This window comes from Eschrichtius robustus, chromosome 7 (genome assembly GCF_028021215.1).
Source record: "Eschrichtius robustus isolate mEscRob2 chromosome 7, mEscRob2.pri, whole genome shotgun sequence".
Lineage (NCBI taxonomy): Eukaryota > Metazoa > Chordata > Mammalia > Artiodactyla > Eschrichtiidae > Eschrichtius > Eschrichtius robustus.
In genome coordinates, this window is record NC_090830.1 from 1112838 (window position 1) to 1134216 (window position 21379).

Genomic DNA, 21379 nt, shown 5'->3' on the forward strand with positions numbered 1-21379 from the left:
TAACAGTACCAGCAATTACATTAATATTACTTTGTATAGTGCTTTTAATCTTTAAAGATTTATACATTTTAATTTTTCGCCATTAAAATTATATACTCTACAAAGATTGCAACTGTTATTTTCATTTAAGGATGAGGAAACTGAACTGGATCGATTTGCCTCATATCATGCAGCTAAATTTGGGGCCTTGAGCAGTGGAACTTAGATCTACTAATGCTCTCTCTCTGTTGCATTACCACAAAATCTTCATGTTGCTCATAATAATAATGAGAGTATTTATTGAGCCCCTACTATTTCTTATAGCTACCTTATAAGGTGAAGCTTCTCAATTACACTTGTAGTTGAGGAAACTCAGGCTTCTTCAGGTCAAGTAACTTATTCCAGGTCCTATTTCTAATGAGTTGAGATCTTACTCTAGGTTTGTCTGACTTTAAGGGTCAAGCTCTTTTCTCTATGCTTTTTGCTCATTAGTTATTGGGATTTGAGTGGATATGATTTTACTTTAATGAATATTGGACCATGGGAAAAACAAGTAAAGATTATTCTAAAATAGTATCCAGATACTTCAGAAAGATGTCTTTGAAAATAATTGTTAGTGTTTACACAAATGAGCTGAAGGGTAGATTTTTCAGAAATTAGGTTGAGGCTTAGGGAAAACAGTATTAATCCCAGCCTTGTACTTGATCACAGTAAGATTATGTATGTATTCTGGAGTACTTAGAGCTGAAGGTCTGTGCTAGACAGTGTCAACCTTTGTTTTCACCTTGCCAATTGGGGTGAGATGAGCCTTTGGGCTGAGCGCAAATTGGGGAGCCATCACTGCTCATAAGTTGCCTGACCAGACAGACTGTCTTCTGCATGGAATCATCTGAAACAGCAAGCTCCCTGCCCTACATCTTATGCGGCTTTTAACATGGATAGTGTTGACTATGACGCTTCCTGCCCTTCAGAGCAAGAGCAGATTGTAAATGGTGGGAGACCAGTTGTGCATTGCTCTTTTATGCCTGGACCTCAACGTTCTCCCCAATTTAAAGGATTCCTTATTCACAGTGGCTTGCCTGTATGTTAAAATCCTGCTTCCTGCTTCAGTGATATTTCATATTGCCTTTGTGAACCTAAATTTCATTTAAGATTATGGGTTTGATAAATAAATAATAAATAATAATTTTGAGAAATAAAATTTTTAATGACCCTCCCAAGTCAAATTCAGAGTTTTAAAAGAACTCTGCAATAACTCTCATTAAGTATATGGAAGCATTAGGTTAAGAATGCAGCTGGCAATTTATTACTGTTTTGTATTAGCTAATTGGAAAACACCTAAATTATAACTAGTCACCCCCACAGTTTAGGGTTGATTAAACAGCCCATGACACTTTTTTCCCTCATAGTTTGTCTTAGGAGTAATTATAATGACTTGCCCATTGGATTGAGTTAATTATTCCTCATTCTTTCTAGTGTTCCGCTCTGCAAATGTCCTAAAAATGTCCAGTCATCTTGGACCAGTTTTTCTTATATTTCACAATGGATACATATACACCGGAGAAGTTAAAGCAATTGTTAGGTTTGGTTTGGTTCTTTCAAAGGAATAGATAAATCATCATGCTACAACACGAGAGAGGAAATGACAGTTTTTATCTTTTATTCAGGTAGCCTATATTTACATGAGACCACAAAAAGTTCCTGACAGGATGTTATTGATTGCATTTACCCAATTGGGGCTTAAGATGAGTCTTCCTGCCGCATCACAGGACATGCTCTTCTTTTCATTCCTGCCTGAGAATCAAGTCCTAGATCTTTTGGACTCTCCCATGAAATTGTGAATTTTCAGAATAGAGATTTCAGACCCCTTGACATTAATTATTCTTCTAATTCAGCTCCCTTCTCTCTGTGCCAATCAGTAACACTTTCTTCTCTTGTTGAATACCTTGAATATTATAATAGCTCCAAGGAACTAAGTGAAGTTCAAATATTCATTGTAGTAATGAAGGTCCTCTTATAAGTGTTTTATGTGTATTAGCTCATTTAATCCTCACAACAACTTTATGAGGGAGGGACTATTTTTATCTTCACCTGAGACACACTGATAGGCTTCCTTCCTTCCTTCCTTCCTTCCTTCCTTCCTTCCTTCCTTCCTTCCTTCCTCCCTCCCTCCCTCCCTCCTTTCCTCCCTCCCTTTCTCCCTCCCTCCCTTGCTCCCTCCCTCCCTCCCTCCCTTCCTTCCTTCCTTTCTTTCTCTCTCTCCCTCTCTCTCCCCCCTCCCTCCCTTCCTTCCTTGAAGTAAAAAATGTTAATTGAGCACTTAGTATGTGCTGCCCAGTATTATGGGCACTGGAGATGGCAGTGAACACAGCAAACAAAGTCCATGCCCTCATGGAATTTAACCACTATCCTAATACTGCCCCAAATTACACATCTTCCCCTAGGAGCTTTCCTAGATTAATTCCACTCAACTTCTAACTCACATGGATAATCTCAACTCATCTTCCATTTCAATTCATTTAAGTAATTAAAAAATTCAAAGGGTCATATTTTAGCTAATGTGACTGCCTTAAAACCTTTATGTGCCCATAAGCAATGTCTATCTTTATAATGTACCTTAGGCACCTTGGTGTATGGTCTTGCCTCCTATGAGTGGTCACAAAATTCAGCGTAACTGCTGGACTATCTATGTTACAATGAGAGAGAGAGATACCTGGGACATGATTGGACTAACTTTAAAAAGAGAATTTATTTTATTTTACCTGATGAAATCATTAAAAAAAAGTTTAGTTTTCAACAAATATGGTCATGAAGCTGACTTAGGATTTCCAGAATCACATTTGCAATTTGGGAGTGGAGCATTTAACACCCAAAGCCATGGATCATGCTAGCTTTAGACATCAGCCTGAGGTTTATTAAACATTAACCCCTTAGAAATTTTTCTTAGAAAAATTTCTAGATATTTTAATTGCAATCAATTAAGCTCACTCTTCGCTCTCCAACTTTCTCATTTCTCATGTTACACTTTTCCTCATGTCACACTTTTCCTCATGTCAAGTGGTATAGGGGAAGTCATGGTTTTTATATATTTTTAAAATCTGGCTTAGAAAAATACAATTGAGGTATATTTAGAGTAGGTTTAGTGGGATATATTTATATTTATATTTTCAGTCACTTCCATATTATAGCTGGTTATCCTGGTATATGCACGTCTTCCAGGAAAATTTCTATTGCCCATTGTGCCAGCTCACCTAACATCATGACACAGAGATTCAGGGCAGAGGTTCTGTCTTGATATTGTGTCTGATGGCCCTCAGCACTGGAAGCATGTGGACTGAAGAGGAGAAACAAGGTCTGAAATCTACAGAGTTGGAAGCCAGTCAGTGGATAATTCTTTTAAACCTTACACTCATGTACAGCAGAAATATTATAGAGATTTTCCCAAAGTTCACAATAATCCTAAATATGCATATGATGCTACCATCAATAATGAAAACAAATTTCAACCAACTATTTTAGAAGAAAGACATTTATCTTTCTGTTCTCTCTATTAAAAAAGTAGAAAGTCATCATCATAGGAAGGGGGTGATAAAAGAGTATGCAGCCTAAAAATGTAAATATCGTATAGGTTTATCAGGCAGTTAATTAATAAAAATATTATGTTTTTTGGATTTTGTGATGCTTATGGTATTTGTCCACTTAAAAAATTTTCAGTTTGTTGTAATTTATTTTCTAATTCTCAATAAATATTTACTTTTGTACCTAATTTTATTTGTAATTTATGTTCTTCAAGAAGACCCCTCCCCCACTTATATTAGTTTCTGTCCTTTCAAAGCCTGAATTTACTCAATCCAAGAATGATTTGGTGTAATATAAAGCAAAATGTGTGTGTGTGTATAAAACTCACTAATCCTGGACTAGTTAGTCATTAGGATTTTTCATTGTCAAATATGAGCACACTAAAAATCGAAGACAATTTCCCCCATCTTCTCTTTATCATTTAAAGTATGCAGTGTCACTGTATCCTAGGCATTAAAATATATTTTCTTTGCTCTTTGTACTGGTCAGGATAAATCACTAGTGGTCTAACAAAGAGCTCCAGCATGTCAGTGGCTTTCACATTAAAGGCTTATTTTTCATTTGTGTCACAGGCCATTGCTGTTCCATGCAGCTGTTCAGTGACCCTCACTTCTTCCATCTAGTTTTCTCCACTGGTTCCTTTGCATCTGGGTAACCAATGGGGTAAGAAAAAGAACATGGCTAATTGTGAGAGTGATCGTAAGAGGCTAGGCCTAAAAGTGGTATGCATCATTTTTGTCCACAATCCATTTACCATAACTCAGTCATATCCCTTCACCTAAAGAAGCTGAGAAATTTCGAACACGTCTCCGTTTCTAAAGGAAGAGGAGAAACATGCATATAGGTGAGGAGAAGTGTTCTCGACCGTAAGCTTCAATAGATACATAAAAAAACAATTTTTTTTAATAGATGAGAATGGTCTCTCAGAGGAATTGTCACGGCTCCCAAATCTATGTGAATTTAATTGGGGATGCCGTTGTATTTTGGTGAAAAGAGTATGGGATTTGAAATCAGAGTAAGTGGATTTCTGTTTTTCATAGCTTATCACTTCAACTCCGTGGCTTTGCATGAGACACACTCTTCATGCGCATCAGTTTCATTAACTGTAAAATGGTGATGGTAATATTGTTTTCACCTATGGCATAGGTTGTTTTCGGGGTCAACCGAGGTCAGAGGAAGAGTTATTGTTTTCTGTGAAATGCTGTTCAAAATTAAGTGCCCCTCCTTTCCTCCTCCTCCTCTTTGGTCCATTTTCCACTTTTACTGCCACGAAGATATGTTGCATCTCCTGGCTATAAGGAAGACAGAGAAAGATGCTAATGCCTACATTACTGGGAGACTAAACATTGTTTTCAGTCTTCCCTCAGACACTGAATATTTATATTATATATAAAAAATGTATTTTATTTCCTGGATTGGTGGGGGGGACTAAGGTGGAATGTATTCCTTTTAAACCAGTGTTAAAAACAAAGAAGCAAATTGTCAGCATCCCTAGGTGTTGACTTATGCCATCAGCTCCTAAAATTCAGTGTGAAAAACCTTAACTGTCCTTAAAGCCACCTCCTTCCTTCTACAGAAGGAAGGGTTTTAGAACAGGGTGATACAAATGTGGAGTGTGGTCTCTTGAAATATTTTCTTGGGGAAAAAAAAAACAGTAGAGGATAGATGTACTGTCTTGAATTTTCCTTGAGTTGAGGTCACTGAACAAGTAGTATATTAAATGGAGTAGAATTTTCTTAATGAAGATATTTTGTATTTTAAATATCTTTATCACAAATTATTGATTAGGTATCAATATGTATATCTTAATTCCAACAAGCCAAAAAGGATTAATTGGTTTTTAACAGTGTAAATTATTTTATAGGCCTCTAGGTCTCTATCTTGGTTATTGAAAGAACTTCTCCCAAGATGTATGCAAAGGATACAGTTTGGAGATAATGAGGAATTTTTGTGTGTGTGTGTTCTTTTTCACAATTTCCTTCTTTGCAGCCCTCTACCCACTGTATCACTGGAATTCATTACTTTAGGAGAAGGCTAACATAGCTGGTCCCTAAAAGTCAGTTGAGTTTCTGAGCTTACTTTTTAGAGTCCTCAGTGACTTTTGAAAGCTGAGACTTTTACTACAAGAGCCTGAGATTCAAAAGCTTAAGAGTCTGGAAGTTTCAGTGCATAGAGTTTATGCCAAACCACAGAGTGGGAAGGAATGGCTCATGAGTGTTTTCCTCCTCAAGGGAGAGCAGGTTTGAGCAGGAGTCATCCAGGAGGAGAATAGAGGTTAGAGGCTGGTGAGGAGCTGCAGCAAGTGTTTAGTGCCCTGTTCTCCCCCTACTGAGACTTTGGAGAACCTAAGGATAGGATAGGATAGGTTAGGGTGGGATGAATTTGGGGCCATGTAGCTTGCTTCCTAATGAAGCTCAAGAGAAAGAAAGCAATTCTTGTAGGTTGTCTCCCACTCCATCATGGCGCTACAGCAGCAAAGTATAATAAAAGGCAGCAGGAAGGTCTAGGCAGAGAAAGTCTAAAGCAGCATGCCAAAATGCCTGCAACCCCAGGAAATGCCAGATAGTAAAAAAATTTTTCATCCCCCTGAGGTAGTTTGTAAGAACGGTCTTTCGCATTTACTATTTTTTAATGTGTAAAATTCATAATTACTACAAATTTGAATCATTACAGTCTAATTTTTCTTTCTCGTATTTAGATGTCAGATGATCCAAAAGTCTCTGGAGTCCTCTGTGTGACCTTCGAGGACCCATCAACCTGAAAACAGAGCAGGATGCAGGTGTTTCAACCATGGATGCCATAGTGGTAGGTTCCAAGGATCAAAGAACAAGCTCCATTAGAAGTCAGTGTGGATGGATGCTCATGGCCAGGGTTGACATCACCTGGTACTCACTAGCAAGGCCCTGTCAGTTGTGACAGTTGGTATCTGTTTTGACTGGTTGGTGCCTGTACCCTGTTGCTTGTTAAACATTTTGAGTATCACACCTACTGGTGACCTCGGCCTGATGGCGGGAAGTTTAAAAAATCCCCTCCCCCAATTTGGATCACCCCTTAGGGATAAGGAAAAAAAAAAAAGGGAAGGGAGCATCCTGAAATGACTGATGATTCCCTCTCCGGGACTCTAGAATAAACCACTGACTACATTTACCTTGATTGTTAGGCTTAAGTTTTCTGTTGTCAGTGAACTGATTTAAGTTCATTTACAGTGAATAAAAGAGAGCTTGATTTTTTACCATGTAAACTTCATAACTGCTGCAAATGTGAATCACTGCATTCTGGCTTTCACTTCTCATATCTAGATGTTGACTGTGCCCCAAAGTCTCTAAAGCCACCAGGCATTATCTTGGGGAGGTCTGAGGGGAAACTGTGCTTCTGTAATTTTTTTTTTTTTTAAAACGTATTTTTATTTTATTTATTTATTTATTTATGGCTGTGTTGGGTCTTCGTTTCTGTGCGAGGGCTTTCTCTAGTTGCGGTGAGCGGGGGCCACTCTTCATCGCGGTGCGCGGGCCTCTCACTATCGCGGCCTTTCTTGTTGCAGAGCACAGGCTCTAGACGCGCAGGCTCAGTAATTGTGGCTCACGGGCCTAGTCGCTCCGCAGCATGTGGGATCTTCCCAGACCAGGGCTCGAACCCGTGTCCCCTGCATTAGCAGGCAGACTCTCAACCACTGCGCCACCAGGGAAGCCCTGTCCTTCTGTAATTTTAAGGACTGAGACTTAGGGAGAAGGACTCAATGGTGATATTACCATTGGATATTACAGTGGAGTTGGACTTACAAGCTGGCATAGTGGAATTTAACTTCCTACTTTGTAGAGATTGAGAAAATCTGTCAAGCAAACCCCACAGCAGATAAGAGGCTGAATAATATGTTTCTTTCACATGGGTTAAAATTGGGAGACCTCAGTTTCAAATAGGAAAAACAGCAAGTGGAAGAAGAATAAAAACCAAAACAAAAATAATAGAAAGGAAATGGACTGATGTTCATAGCTTACCACAGAGTTAATCAAAAGGGCTTAAATAATCTTCTGGGGAAGGTATTTATCAGCATGTCTAGGAATGAATTTTTAAGAGTATTAAGAAGTACTTTATGTATTTTGAGTCTATGCTTGAAAGTAGCAGATAAATTCAGAGGAATTTAAGGGATGATCTTTGTGGAAAAGATACTCCTTAAAAAATGTTTTATTTGCCTATATAGACTAGGATGGAGTCATTGCATGTCTCTGGTTAGGGCTTCAGAGACCTGAACAATCAATCCAGAGATATGTTCATCAGATCAAGGATGAGTGCCTCATATGGAAGCAGTGTGAACATTGTTAGACTTTGGAATGAGTGACTGGACAGAGTGATGGAGCCTTTTTTCAGGAAGTTATGAAAACGAGGAAACATTTTCATTGGTCTATTTAGATTACTTGAAGGTGGGAGGGACAAAAGAAGAAATGAGGCAGCCAAGTCAGATGTAATGAGCATTTTGGGTCAGTGCTATTCTAGGTTGTCTTTAAATATGAATTACCTATATTTGAAATTTAAAATAATTATAGAAGTTTTGCTTTAAGTAGTGGATAACAAAAATAGGTAAGAATGGAGAGCATGGGGGAATATGACTGACATATGGAGCAAGGGAGATGGTCTCATTGGTCTCAACATTTGATTTTAAGAGTCAATATATTTTTCAAAAATTCCATTGGAAGACATTTTATTGTTTTGATACAGAATATCATCGGCTGACTCTAATAATGATATTCATCACAATCTGGAGTGTTTAGAGAATTTGCTGCACTAAAAAAAGGGCTTGTGAAAGTTATTGTTCATTCAGGATCTCTAGGTTTCAGGGTGATTTTTTAAAATTCGTATGGGCTTAGGGTCATCTTGAGGCTGTACGTGGGAAAATATTTTTTTGCAGGGCCCTGTCTATTTAAACAATTTGACTAAAAAACATAAAATTAATGGGCCCATTTGAAGCATAATCATTTATCAGTGAAGATTTAGAATAATGTGTAAAGAAGTGGTACTTACATATTTGTTTGTTGTCCATTCAGTGCATGTGAAGATTCTTCATGGTGTCTAGGCGCCACGTCTTCCTGTTAAGGTTTAGGAACCACCTCTCTGTTTTCTTTTTTGTCAAATACACCATTCCTGTCTAACTTCGTATCTCCCACAATGGGAAAAAGGTGAGAAGTATGTTATTATTCACAAAGCCATAGCTCTTTGGCGTCTGTTTGTATTGAAGCAATGTGGGTAGGTCTCTAATAACCATTTATTTAGTGCTGGTTGTATCATTACTCATGGCACTTCATCCTCCATCGTGCTGCCTATAAGTATTGGCCTCCAATGACTCTAAAGGATCATTACTATGCTTTTTTTGCTGATGACCACAAATGTAAGTTTTACCCAGAGTATACAGAAAAATGGGAACAATAATTCATTTTTTGGGTCATGTTAAATTTACTGTTTGTAATTTTATAGTATAAATGTAGAATAACAGATTTTTCATCCATATCTTCTCTTGATTACTTTAGGATGCAATTACTGCATTCCTAGTGATCTCTTTCAGTGTTGATGATAGGAGAGGGTCCTCTGGGCCCAGTGAGAAGAGTGGTCCCATTCCCACAAAATGGCCAACCTTGGAAAATACGATGCAATATGACCTATTGCAAGGGTCTGTGGCCATTTTACTCCATTTGTGGAGTAACAGTCTCCAAAAACCTAGGAGAAGATGAGTGAGGCCACTCCTGAGGACTTGCTGACATGTGGCAAGGAGCATGTGGGAGTGGGGTAGTCACCCTTGGGCCAGCAGCGAGGATGGAAGGGTGGCTCACACAGGGTAAAGGATGCCTACTGCCCCCTCCCCAAACCTGGGCTTCTGTAGACTGGAGGCAGCACTGCAGTGGGGACACTGGCAGACCCACAAATGCCAGGCTCAAGCCCAAAAGTGGACAGTTACTCCACAACCCAAATGATCCTACGTCCAATGTGAGCAAATCATACAAAATCAGTAGGCCAACACCATTCTGGCAGCCCAGTCTTACGGGGGTGGGCCACTTGGCTGGGTCTAACAGTGATGCTGTATAGGGTGTTGTAGATTTGGAAGCATTGGAGGGATCATATGCAGGCAGCCATACTGTTGACTTAGAGCTGGAGATACTCAAGCCCTTCACTTTGCAATGGGCTGTCAGAGTGAAGTGGTGTAATTACCCAAAAGACAACAGCTATATATAATTTTTTAGGGAAGCATGTGTATGTGTGTATTTCCTTAATGCATATGTGTACATATACACATATGTATATATAAATACATACAAAATAATATAAGCATATATTTTATTTTATATATTTTATTATGTATAAAAATGCATATAAACATAAATATACTTACATCTTTCACACATATATCTCTTCCATTTGGTAGAAGGATTTGGCTTCATTCATTCATTTTACTCAATTTTATTCATTCACATAACCTACTTATTGCAAAGCAACCATTTTCATGTTTTTAATCCAATAAATCATTTCGATTTGTGAAATAATGGCATTAATATGACACTAATCTTCATTTCTTCACTTCTAAAGGGAGCTGGATAGGTATACTTACAGTGAATACTGAGTTCTCGTTACAATCATATTTTCTTCATGGCTGATACTTTTGTGTAATTGGGAGGATTTCTTATTAATTTGATCCTGCTCATCTAGTCTTACTTTTTCCTTTCAGTATATAGTACTTCTTGCTATATTTTCAAGAGAATACTTATAAAGAAAAATTATTCAGCAAATAAAGGAAATGAAAACCCCAGTAGATATTGTGTAAGAATAGAAGTGTATCGTTACCAATGAAATATTTTTTCCTATAAACAAAATGAGGAACCAGACAGACTAGGAAGAATTAAGTATGCTTAAATGTGTTGAGGTCTTGGAAATTTTAACTATAAGAAGAACACACATTACTGCATGTGTTTAAGGGGTATAACTTTCTCATTCTCTACATTCACTGGAATTTTGAGAAGTAATACCAAGTATATGTTTTGAGCTTTGTGACCTCTGAACTCAGTGGTAACGGAAGAGGCACCTGGAAGTGTCTTGTAGGTATGGTGGCTGTATCTCAGGTATGAAAAGAGAGAATACAGGGTCAGAGGGACTTCATGGTGAGGCAGTGGTGAATTTGGGCCTTGAGGACTGGACAGTAGTTTGGAAATTGGAGTAGTGGATGTGGTGGGGTGCTGCGCAGAAGCCCCTTCAGCAGGACACACACATTGCCCAGCTGCAGGGAAGGTTGGCCGCTGACAGATCTCAGCGTCCCTCTCTGAGAACTGCCCTTTGCCAAAGGTTATGACCCCTCCCTGAGGGAATCGCACCTGCAGTGACTGGTCAATGTGGGGTAGAGCACACAGCCCCTGGACACAATCATGACATCCCTGAAGGGCCATGCCAGCTCTAGAGCTTCACGTGGGATCATTTAAAGACCTCAGCTGTGGAACCTCACCGTGATTTAACGTCTCCCTTTGCCCAATCCTGCACCCCTTGTTTCCTCATAGGTCTTCCTGAGAACTCCCCAGTATGCCTCTTGCACACAAATCTCAGTGTCTCATTGTTTCTGGGATAACTGGTTTAGTACAGTGTTAGGCTTTCCAGGCAGAGGGTTACTTTGGGAAATAGTGAGATGTCCAGTGTGGCTAGGGTGTTGGGTTGCATATATGGGCAAAGTTTGGAAAGGATTCACTATGGTAGACAAGGGGCAGTGTTGGGGCATGTGGGGCATTGGCAGTTTTAATCATGGGGCAGCCTTATGGCAAGTTTAGATCAAATTATCAAATTTTTCTTTGGTGTATCTCACAGACTATTATAATAAGAAATGTAACTGAAATAAGTCAGTTTATAATGTGCTGTCATTTTTAGGTACAAATACCATCATCAGTGGGCCATGCCTTTGGATTTTTTTTCAAGAAATAGGAATAGATTTGAGCAGATTGTTCACATATGCAAACTCCACATGCGTTTATAAAATAGCTGGTAAGGGTTAAAGCTATTGCCTCTTCCCTTTACAGTACTTGTTCCTATTTATGAAAAACATACTATGTACCAGAGATTATCTATGTTATCTCTGAGTCTCACAACAACCCTTCAAGATAGTATTTATGTCCCAACTTTAGGGTTGGGGAAAGTGAGGCTTGGATAGGATAAGGGACTTTCCTAGTGAATTAAGGGGTAGATATGGAATTCAATTCCAGATTTCTTTAACTTGGAAGCTCCTGCTGTTCAAGTCAGATGAGCTGGTCCCATGCAGCCCATGATCTGGGCCTCGTGCTCTTGGGCACTGACTCATTAGGTCTAAGCGATGACCAAGACATGTGCTTATTAACCCTTAAAACCATCTGTTCAACTAACTGAAGCAGCTGTTCAGTAGCTTAGCAGTTGATCCAAACTATTTCTTCTTCAATAACAATAATAATCATAGAAAGCACTTCTATTTTTATAATTTGCAAAGCCCTTTTTATGTGTCATGCTGTTTGAGCTTCACAACAGAGCTGTGTGTTAGGTAAAACAGCATGATCCCCATTCTACGCATAAAGGAACTGAGGCTCAAAGAAGTTCAAATGCTGACATTCACTTGGCTTAAAAGGGGCAAGACCAGGTCTTGAATCCTGGTGATCCATTTTGTGCTCCACACTGCTTCTCTTAAGCCACTTACTTAAGCATCTGAGAGGGAATGGGAGGCTCTATGGCAGATGCACCTCTTACTTTCTTTGACCGTGGTTGAACCAAAATGCTCTATAGATACACTGAGATTGTGAAAGATTCACCAGCTAAGAAATGAAAATGGCATGTTTGAAGTGATTAAAAGAGAGGTTCGACTGTACTTGCTGGGTAGACACCAGGATTCTGGCACCCTTATACTTGACTACAATTATCTCTAATTATCATTCCATTCTGGTGGTTGCTTTCTACTTCTATAAAAACCTGATCTTTTCCCCTCATGTCACCTGAAGGGCCCTTTTTCCTAAACTGCCTAGGATTGTCATTGAAAGTTGATTGCCATGTCTCACCAGCACAAGATTCCCAGGTTACTGAAACAAGCACCTTCTTCTCTATACTTGGGTTTTCTGTATCATTGTTTACCTGGCACTTTGTACTCTAAGTTTTAAGAGTTAAAACTTAAAGAATTTTAAAAAAATTTTTTAAGAATTTTTAAATTAAGAATTGAAAAAATGTAAGAATTAAAAACATTTTTTTTCTATCCTTTTGATATCTCATCAAAACAACAATGATTTCTAAGCAGTGTGTTTGTGTTGGGTTCCTGGCTTCACGATATACCTGGTATTTATTAGCACCACAATCCTGCAGAAGAAAAGACTCAAGATGGGGTCTCTCTATAACTAGGAAAAGTGGGATATGCTCAGAGTAGCTGAGATGGGGGTGGGGAGAAGTATGGGAAGACAGGGGAGGAGCAAGGGAGGGACAGAAATGGCCTTTGTGAGAAAATGCTCCCTTCTGGCTCAGTCAGGCATCGAGACTTCTCTGTTGAGAGAAACTTCTCCTTTTTTACAAACTCCATGAAAGTGAATTGTGTGTGAAGGAAAAATGACCTCACACCTTACTCTGCTTTCCATGAAGTAAAAACATCGTGGTGGAAAATTTACAAGGAAAGCAATTTGATTTCTCTATTTCTCTTGCCATATATTTTCAATATTACTCAACACTTGGACCGTCCCTGCTAAGTGTCTGTCCTTACTTACCTCATTTGTATTTCCCAACCACTTTATTTAGCAGCTTGCTAAATATAATGCCCCCTCACCCTGTTTTGTTTTGTTTTTTTTTTAAACAGATGAAGGATGAGACAGGAAGTAGTGACATAATTTCTCCGGATTCACACTGCAAGTTTACAGCAGAGGCCAGGGCTGGTTAAGAACTCAGACCAGCTCTTTTCCCAGCTCTGCTCTAGGGCACAAACGGTAGAAGATGGACCATCCCTCCAGGGTGAAATGTTTATCATGGGTTAACAATTCAGTTACATAGAACAGGGCTGGGCATACCCCCCTCCACCCACCCCCAGGGTCAAATCTGGCCCACTGTCTGTTTTCTTGCGGCCTGACCTGGGAGCTAAAAATGGTTATTTGCATTTTATAAGATTTTTAAAAATCAGGAGAAGCAGAATAATATTTCACAACACATGAAAAGTATATGAAATTCTACTTTTGTGTCCATAATACAGTTGTGTTGGAACACAGCCACACCCGTTTGTTTACGTATCATCCTTGGCTGCTTTCACGCTACAATAGAAGAGTTGAGTGGATACAACAGAAACTTGAAAAGCCTAAAATAGTTGATAATTTGTAAATTAGATGGCCTGCCAGGCCTAAAATATTTATTGTAGGGCCCTTTACAGAAAAAGCTTGCTGACCTCGGATATAGAAGATTCTGAGGGATGAGACATGGAATAAGTATTAATTTTTGGCTCATGCCTAGAAGCCAGTGTCTGTCAGTAATGGGAGGCAAGGAAAGGTGGGGCAATGGATGAATCTTCTACAGGAAAATTCTAATTTTTCTCAGAGTATGTCCCATAAGAGATATCCCCAAGTACATAAGGACTCCTCCCTCCTTTTTTTTTTTTAAGTTGGTTCTGAGTTTTTCAGTTATGGGAAAGGAAAATGGTACTCAGAGAAGTTTAGTGACTTCCTGAAAGTCACACAGCTGGTCAGTGTTTTGCCTGTGACTTAAGTCCAGATCTTCTATTTCAAATCCAGGGTGCTTTCAATCACACCATGCTTCTGTAAGCTGAGGTAGCCAGAGAGAAGCCAAGTTTATTGGCAGGAACTCTTTGTAGTGAAAAAAAAGGGAGGGCTTGATCCAGGCCTGTGTCACCAGAGTTTCTCCTAGCACTCCCTAAACCGCACCACTCTTGTGTTCTTAGTATGCTCTGCCTGATAGCACTAATGGCCCATGTAGTCACATCTTATATCATCAACTAGTGGATGAGTCCTTTGAACACAGGGTTTTCAGATTTAACAAATTAAATACAGAATACCCACTTAAATTTGAATTTTAGATAAACAAATACTTTTTTAGTGTATGATGTTCCATTTTGCATGAGATATATTTTGAAAGTTATATTAAAAATTCTGTTGCTTATCTGAAATTCAAATTTATCTGGACAGCCTGTATTTTATCTGATTGTCTTTCTTTTGAGGGCAGGGGTCAGGGACTTTATTTACTCTTTTTTTTTTTAATATTTATTTTTGGCTGTGTTGGGTCTTAGTTGTGGCACGCGGGATCTTCATTGAGGCATGTGGGATCTTTCGTGGCAGCGCGGGGGTTTCTCTCTAGTTGTGGCATGTGGGTTTTCTCTTCTCTAGTTGTGGCATGTGGGCTCCAGGGTGCGTGGGCTCTGTAGTTTGCAGCACACAGGCTCTCTAGTTGAGGCGTGCGAGCTCAGTAGTTGTGGCGCGTGGGCTTAGTTGCCCTGTGGCATGTGGGATCTTAGTTCCCTGACCAGGGATCAAAACCGCGTCCCCTGCATTGGAAGGTGGATTCTTTACCACTGGACCACCAGGAAAGTCCCCTATTTACTCTTTGTTTATCTACTTCTTTCCTCCCATATTGCCATTACTCCCACACCTAGTCCCACAATGCCTAACACAGTGCCTTTGAAAGATACTTATATGCTAAAATTTAATTAAAACCAACCTTTCCCAAGCTAAACACTGGCTTCCACCAAGCTGAGGAGACAGACATGTAAAAATATTCTGATACCCACTGTAATAGCAGGATGAGCCAAGAGCTGTAGGGATCCCAGGGAAGGAGCCCCTCAGCCTTCAGGGTAGAAATTGGAAAGGTTTCCCAGTGGATGTGATCCCCAAGGTGGGTTTTGAAGTAAGGGTAGGAGCTTTCCGGACCAGGTCCAGGAGGGGGTATCAGAGAGAGAGAGCAGCATGTACCAAGTTATAACTAAAGAAAAGGGAATGGCATGCCCAGGAATAATGAGATGAACTGGGTGACTGGTTGCCGGTATCTGCAACTTAGTAGGCACTTAATAAAATAGTGAGTTAAAGATTAGTCCCCAAAGCTAAATTTGGCAGCTCATAGAAATGGCCCTAGAATTAAGACCACCCATGGTCCTTATTCTCAGTACTGTGACTCTTATTGCCAATTCTTGAGCCACTAATGTAACAGCCTTTACAGTCAGGCAAATGTTCTTGGTAAGTCCCTGTTTGCTTCAGATTAGCCCCATGATATAGTTACCCTGTCCTTTGCCATGGCGTGAAAGAAATCCCATAGTGAAGTACAGTATTCAGTTACTGTACTTGAACTGGTGATGGGAAGAGACCCATGGCCTTCCTGGGCCTGAGGTTGGGCATTTCTTCTACCTTAAGGATCTAATTGTCCATAAGTGACTCTCTAGGAGATAAGGAAGTCTGTTGTTAGTCAACTTATTCCCATTGACATTAGCCTCACACATCACAGTTCTTAGTCTTTTTCCAAACAACAGTAACAGATAATATGTACAGTATCTTCTGTATGTGCCCTTTCTCCACTCTTCTCCATCTTTCTGGGTAGCCCAGAAAGCTGCACTGTATGGACTATCTCAATGGACAGCCTTGCCCTCACCTCGGAGGATAGTTGGTGAGTGAGGTGGCTCTCTCTGCTCAGGTACTCTAAGTTCATTGTGTCCCTCTACAAAAGGCCACAGCTTCCATCCGTTGCCTTCTCCACACGGCTGCCTTCTCTGGCTCCAGAAAGTGCTCCCTTCCTTGCTCCTCCCCTACCACAGGCTTTAGGTAGTAATGGCTTCCCACTCTTGCTTGCCATGGGGTATGTACTTTTCCTTGTTTGCTTTCCTAAACGCTGTCCGCACCTTGATAAATAGTCATCACTTTGTTAAACTTTCCTCAGTTAATCAGTTTGAATATGCCATTTGTTTCTTGATGGGATCCTGACTGATACTGATGGAACAAGTATTAAGACAATCATTTATTTACTTATTAATTCATATTCACAATACGAAAAATGGAGAAAAAGTTAATTCAAGGACATCTCATATTTTTATCATATATTATGAACAACAGATGACAATATATAATGTAAGGAAGTAAGCTGGTTTTGAAAACAAATTGTATATTAACTTAGTTAATATCTCTAGGGAGTATCAGGTGTTAAACAAAAAACCAAGTGAATTATTCAATAGAATTGCTATTTCTTTTGCAGGTGCAGGTATAATGGTAAAGAGCATGAGCTCTGATGTCAGAAAGATCTAGTTTTGAATCTGAGCTCTTTTAATTACTACCTGTGGTTATGAGATAAGTTACTTTACCTCTCTTGGCCTTGTCAACAAAGTGAGAGTGAGAATTCCTCCCTCATAGGATGGTTGTGAAGATTAAGTGAGATATTGGGTAAAGGACCTGAATAGACTTTTTTCCAGAGAAGACATACAGATGACCAATAGGTACATGAAAAGGTGCTTAACATCACTAATCATTAGGGAAATGCAAAAATCAAAACCCTGATGAGATATCACCTCTTACTTGTTAGGATGACTATTATCAAAAAGACAAGAGATAGCAAATGTTGGTGAGGATGTGGAGAAAAGGGAAACCTTGTGCACTGTTGGTCAGAATGTAAATTGGTATAGCCGCTATGAAAAACAGTATGGAGGTTCCTCAAGAAATTAAAAATACAACTACTATATGATCCAGAAATCCCACTCTTGAGTATATATATCTGAAGCACGTGAAATAAGGATCTTGAAGGAATGTGCTTCCATGATCATTGCATCATTATTCACAGTAGCCAAGATATGGCTACAACCTATGTATCCGTCAACAGATGAATGGATAAGGAAGATGTGGTATATATATACAATGGAATATTACTCAGCCATAAAAAAGAAGGAAATGCTGCCATTTGTGACAATGCAGATGAATCTGGAGAGCATTCTGTTAAGTGAAATAAGCCAGATAAAGACAAATATTGTATGGTATCACTTATATGTAGAATCTAAAAAAAAAAGAAGCCCATCTCATATTAACAGAGAGTAGAATGGTGGCTGCCAGGGGCTACTAGAGTGGGAAATAGGGAGATGTTAGGTCGAAGGGTGTGAACTTTCAGTTATAAGATGAAGTTCTAAGGATCTAATGTACATCTAATGTACAGAATGATGACTATAGTTAATAATACCATATTGTATACTTGAAATTTCCTGAGAACACATCTTAAGCGGTCTCACTGCAAAGGACAAACAAAAAAACAATTAAATGAGGTAATGTTTATAAAGCATTTAGCTGGTTGCCTGGTGTAATGGGATTATTGAAATGCCTAAGTGATACTCACAGACACATCATTTTCATTGTGTCCAACAATTAGCCTTGGGATCTAGAGCAGCATCCTCCAATAGAACTTTCTGCAGTGACGGAACCAGCCTATATTTGTGCTGTCCAATATGTGCCTACTGAGTACTTGAAATGTGGCTAGTATGGCTGAGGAGCTGAATTTTTTTTAATTCTAATTAAATTTAAGTGGCTATACATGGCTCATGGCTACCACATTGGACTGTGTAAATCTAGAGAGTAAACATAAAAGGAACAAGTCATTTTGTAAGATCACCAATGCTGTTTGAACATGTGAACACAAAAGCCATAAAAGTAGGATAAAGTCAAACGTTTCAACTGTTCATGCTTCTAGAAACTGACATGATATAGTGTATGCAATACTCATAAAAAATGTTTTTTGTACTGGAGAAAGCAGGGAGATTGAATTTATACACAAACACATAAACATACACTTAAAGGGAATATTTTGGATAAATTTATTTTAAACCAGATTATCTGGATAATTATCTCAATTTCTCCTTTTGCTTTGGTTCATATTAATATGAGGAGTTCTCTGCACCTTGCCCTTCCAGAGTCCATGGCAGGCGTTACTAATCAACAAACACAGCACTTCTTCGTCCTGAGCCCAGTGGGACCTTCCAGTCCTCAACTAGACAGTGAAGGCAGGTATGACCCATACTGACATGTGAGATATGTGAGATAACATGTGACATGTGAGATAAAGCCCATTTTCCACCCTGGATTTGGATACATTCTTCTAAAGGAATACTTGGGTAATCTGGAAAGAAGAATACCAAGTTATGTAATAAAATGATAAATATATTTAAAGCTAGAGAAGGCTTAAAGAGATGTCTTACTTTTCTTGGATTTGAGTTTCTTGAATTTGAGTTACACATGCACCATATCTGCTGCATGTCTTCTGATTACCCCTTCTAGATCCAATGGTCACCCTTCTCCTCCTAGCTCTGTGCCCTGGGAGGCTGACCTGTGGACTGCTTCCTTGCCCTGGGCTTCCTGTCCTGGGCTTCCTGTTGGAATTGGCCAGTTGGAGGCACCAGCAGGAGATCTGGCAATCAGATAAGAGTGAAATTGGAGTATTTATTCCCCTGACTCCCTTCCTGTGGGGACATTGTGGACTATCTGGGTCCCCATACTGTGAGTCATAGCCCCTGCCTCCTGTTAGGGACCCTCTCTTCACAATCCTCTCTCTCCTTGGAAACGGCTCCTTCCCATTGCCTGTTCAGGCCTAGGGACAGTAAGGGGAGTACAGCCATTTCTAGCCCCTAGTGCTACTCTATTTCTTGCTTCCCCATACCGAGACCACTTCTCTGAAAAGAGTATCTTTATCATAAACTCTCTTCATATTACACAATTTGAGTGTGCCGTTATTTTCTGCTGGGACTTTGTCTCAGGTATCTGTGAAATAATATCTAGATGCTCTCTCTGGGCCTTTCTTCTTAAAGACAATTGTTACAGGGATAATTTAGGACACTGCTGTTTAAAGCAGTTGTTTAATCTCACTGCCTTACCAGACACCAACTCAGACCCCTCCGGGGTGAGTCATTCTATCTATGTGGGTAGGGTTAAACTCCCCAAAGTGTAAGAAAGATTATCTTGATAATGGTGACAGAATTTTCTCAAAAGTCCAAGTGCATGGGCCCCAAATAAAATAAACAACCAAGAAGGCCTGTGCATTTAGATGCCTTGGGCAGTGACCCACAGCTCAGCCCCTCCTTTCTGGGCAGGATGTGGTCAGAGTACTATACACGGTTAAGAAATTTCCCTTCTGAGCTTCTTTATCCTGTAGTTTGGTGTGGATGAAATTGATTCCAAGTAATACCTAGAAGTTGAGTGCAGAATTAGTAGAAGAGTTTTGGAAGAATCAGGATAGCATATTAATTTTCTTCTGCCCCAAAGATTGTTAAAAGTGGTTCTTAGCAGGTCTCCCTTCCTTTATTTTGGACTGGCTTTCTATGGCATGAAATGTTAGGTGGGGTACCCTCCTGGACTCTTGCCTTTCCAGTGTCATGCTCATAAAAGTGCTAAAACCCCTTCTCTCCCAGATGTCCCTCACACCCTGAAATACCTTTCTGCGCAGAACTTCTGTCACATTTCCAGAAATCCCCATTATTAGCATGATAACCTTAAAGGTATTACAGAGTGGTCCATTTTGCTGGGTTAAGGCATCATTTTGTGGGAAAGGGGGCATTACATATCAGCCAGATGACGTCAAGATTAAATGTATATGGTTTAACCTATTACCAACTAGTATCACATGCAGGGAGAAAAGAGAAATGGGAGTCTTGGTTGGGAAGGAGGTAAGCAAAGGTGTGAGGCATACAGAATCACTCAGCAATGGCAGACCCCCTAGGGACAGCACAGTGGGAAGTTAGGTGACTAGAAAGCACTGGATGCCTGAGTGTGCCTGGGTGTGATTAACATTGTCATCAAAGATGAACTCTACTGAAACATGACAACACAGTCTATGTAAAGTGTTCAGGTCAAAACTTAATAAATATATTTCCTTTCCTGCTTCATTCATAATGTGGCTGAAAACTGTCCCAGATAGGAGATTGTCAAAGGATACCTAAGGATGTGTCTAATCTTGAAGAACTAAACTGTTATGATAACTCAGAAGCCAGAGTGGCAATCATCTGTCAGCTGACTGATTAATTGGTAGTGGTTGCGTGAAGTGTTGTGTTGATAAGGAGTGTGAGGTAGCATCCAGTCTCAACGAATAAGAATGACGTTGTTGATTAGCGATAGGCTCATGGGCTTAATAGGGGGAGGTGATGCATGTGCCGCACATTTGCCAAGCCTAGCAAGGGCCTTTTGCCCCTTTAATCCGTAATCAAAATGTAATTTCGGGGTGTTCAAGGGCCTTAGACTAGTTTCAGAATCCCTAGTATCTCCATCCTGGGAGTTTACTGTCACTGGATCAGTATATGCATGGAAGGCGTATATGCAGGAAACTTTTCATTTCTTCCTATGATTATGTCTATAATTTGGGTTAGATGCCAGTGGATGGTTTGAGGATTTAGGCTGAGGTCTGATGGCCCAAGAGGCTTGGTCTCCAAAAGGAGTGGCTGATGAGGAGCATATCTTCATATGCTTGTTTTCTCATTTCATACTCCTAAACTAGGTCAGGTCTGAGAGAAGCCCTAGGAGTCATCCTTGACTCCTTTCTTTCCCTCATTCCCCGTCCAACCTGTCAGTAAGACCTGACAGAATATATGCTGATATGACCACTTTTTATCACCTCCACTGTCACCACTCCAGTCTACCCTCTGCCATGTCTTATCTTGCCTGCTATCATAGGTTCCCATCTGGCTTCTTGTTCTCACTCTTTCTCCCTTCAGTCTGTCCTCCATGCAGATTTTAAAAACATAAAAAAATGTCATTCACCTGCTTAAAACCCTCCAATGGCTTTCCAACAGACTTGTAGTAAGATCAGAATGCTTTACCGTGGCCTCAAATATCCACACAGTCTTTGATCTGGCCCCTTC

The 21379-nt window shown here is 39.7% G+C and overlaps 1 long non-coding RNA gene across 2 annotated transcripts in view; it reads left to right on the forward strand.

Annotated features, from left to right (window-relative positions):
- Positions 1–21379, forward strand: part of LOC137766984 (uncharacterized) — a 218996-nt gene that overhangs the window by 44732 nt on the left and 152885 nt on the right. For both annotated transcript variants that reach the window (XR_011074460.1, XR_011074461.1), the window contains one exon: positions 6257–6363. This is a non-coding gene — a long non-coding RNA (uncharacterized lncRNA). The remainder of the gene's footprint in view (positions 1–6256; positions 6364–21379) is intronic.